Genomic DNA, 2,755 nt, shown 5'->3' with positions numbered 1-2,755 from the left:
AATAAAAAGAAAGGAATTCAAGCATATCACTAAAAAATGCCACAAAATCACAAGGGAAAAGAGTAAGATCAGAGAGGAACAGAGAATTACAAAAGCAACCAAAAGCAAAAAAAAAAAAAAAAAAAGCAACCATAAAACATGTAACAAAATGGCAATGAGTACATACCTATCAATAATTACTATGAATGTAAATGGATTAAATACTCTAAAAGACAGAGTGACTGAATGAATAAAAGTGGGACCCATCTATATGCTATCTACAAGACAGTCATTGCAAACTTAAAGACAAAAGCATATTGAAATTAAAGGGTTGGAAAAACATTTACAGGGCAAATGGAAGTGAAAAGAAAGCTGAAGTAACAATATTTACATGGAACAAAATAGACTTTAAAACAAAGATCATAACAAGACAAGGACACTACATCATCATAAAGGGAACAATACAACAAGAAGACATAACAATCAGGGTGCCAGGGTGGCCCGATCAGTTAAGTGTCTGCCTTTGGCTCGGGTTGTGATTCCAGGGTCCTGGGATTGAGCCCCACATCGGGCTCCCTGCTCATAAAGGGGTGCTCCTTCTCCCTTTGCCCCATCCCCTGCTTGTGCTTTCACTCTCTCAAATAAATAAAATCTTTAAAAAATAATTGTAAATATTTATGCATTTCAGCTTGGGAGCACCCAAATACATAAAACTTTTTAAAAAAAGCAAGAAGTCTATAGTAATACAATATTAGTAGGGGACTTTAACAACCCACTTATCTCAATAGATAGATCACCCAGACAGAAAATCAACAAGAAAATATGGATTTGAGTGATGTACTGGAATGCACTTAATGGATACTCAGAACATTCCATCCCAAAACACCAGTATACACATTCCTTTCAAATGCACACAAAACATTATACAGAAGATATCACATGGTAGGTCACAAAACAAGTCTCAAAAAATACAAAAGACTGAAATCATATGATACATCCTTTTCAACCACAAGGTATAGAACTAGAAATAATCCACAGGAAAAAAACTCTGGAAAGAATACAAATACATGGAGGTTAAATAACATAAAAAAAATACTAAACAATGAATGGGTCAACCAGGAAATCAAAGAGGAAGTTTAAAAATACATGGAGACAAATGAAAATGAAAACACAATGGTCCAAAATCTTTAGCATGCAGCAAAAGCTTTTTTAAGAGGGAAGATCATATCAATACAGGTGTACCCCAAGAATCATGAGAAATCTCAAACTAACCTTCCACCTAAAGGATCCACAAAAAGAACAAAGCCCAAAGCCAGTGTAAGGAAGGAAATTATTAGAAACTTAATTGAGACTAAAAAATAATAGAACAGTGAACCAAGATGGCGGCTCCCGTGGATCTGGAGTTGAAGAAGGCCTTCACAGAACTTCAAGCCAAAGTTATTGACACTCAACAGAAGGTGAAGCTTGCAGACATACAGATTGAACAGCTAAACAGAACAAAAAAGCACGCACATCTTACAGATACAGAGATTATGACTTTGGTAGATGAGACTAATATGTATGAAGGTGTAGGAAGAATGTTTATTCTTCAGTCCAAGGAGGTAATTCACAGTCAGCTGTTAGAGAAACAGAAAATAGCAGAAGAAAAAAGTAAAGAACTATAACAGAAAAAATCCTACCTGGAGCGGAGTGTGAAGGAAGCTGAGGACAACATCCGGGAGATGCTGATGGCATGAAGGGCACAGTAGGAAATCTCCAGCCAAAGCTTCCTGCCCCCTCCCATTCCTGGCAAGGGCAGGTGGGGGGCCCATGTGGAGAAACTTCTCTTCTGCCCGGGTGGACTTTTTATTTGGATGATCTCATAACCTTGTGTTTTCTACTTCACCATGATACCCTTTCAGACCCCAGTTCTGTATTTTTTATCCTGGCTCTGTCTGCCACCCCTGTCCAGAACACTTTTCTCCCTGGGGGTGAGTCACAAACTCCCAGGAGAGGGAGATGGGAGCCATACAGACAGGGGAGCTCTGCCCAAGCCTATGAACTAGTTATGCTCCTTAGACCAATAAAAGGCATGTGTTCCCCCAGCCACTCTACGAAGTCTGCCTTTCTTGAGCTGAAGGATGAGAACCAAGGGCCAGAGAGGTAGAGGCTTTCAACCTCAACTCCTCCCTGACCTCTTTATTTAAGCCTTTGCTGCTGCTTTTGTACCTTTCTGTTCCTTTGAGTAAAATCCTTCACCTCTGAGCCTCCATGCAAATAAGAAGGAAGACCAGCGGGGGAGGGGGGGGGGGCGGGATAGCTGAATTTAAGTAACCTTGGTGGCATGTTGCAAATGTTCAAGAAAATGCAGTAATAAAGCAGCAGCACATCCAAAAAATAATAATAATAGAACAGATTAGTGAAACCAGTGTTCTTTGACAAGATCAACCAAACAATATACCTTTAGCCACACTCAAAAGAGAGAAGACTCAAAATCATAAATGAAGAGAAATAGCAACCAACACCACAGAAATACAAAGGATTATAAGCAAATATTATAAAGTTATGTGCCAACAAATTGGATAACCTAGAAGAAATAGATATTCCTAGAAGAAATAGAAATTCCTAGAAACATATAACCTCCCAAAACTGAATCAGGAAGAAATAGAGTTTTTGAACAATTACTGACAATGAGATTGAATCAATTAAAAAAAAAAAGTCCAGAACCAGATGCCTTCACAGGTGAATTCTCCCAAACATTTAGAGTTAATACCTATTCATCTCTAACTATTCCCAA

At 38.4% G+C, this 2,755-nt stretch overlaps 1 pseudogene; it reads left to right on the top strand.

Annotated features, from left to right (window-relative positions):
* Positions 1–1,353: 1,353 nt before the first annotated feature.
* On the top strand, positions 1,354–2,072 carry LOC144289367 (prefoldin subunit 1 pseudogene; annotated as a pseudogene).
* The last annotated feature ends 683 nt before the right edge of the window (positions 2,073–2,755 follow it).

This window comes from Canis aureus, chromosome 19 (assembly GCF_053574225.1).
Source record: "Canis aureus isolate CA01 chromosome 19, VMU_Caureus_v.1.0, whole genome shotgun sequence".
NCBI lineage: Eukaryota > Metazoa > Chordata > Mammalia > Carnivora > Canidae > Canis > Canis aureus.
Note: the sequence above shows the minus strand (reverse complement) of the source record. Positions and strands in the feature narration are given on the sequence as shown.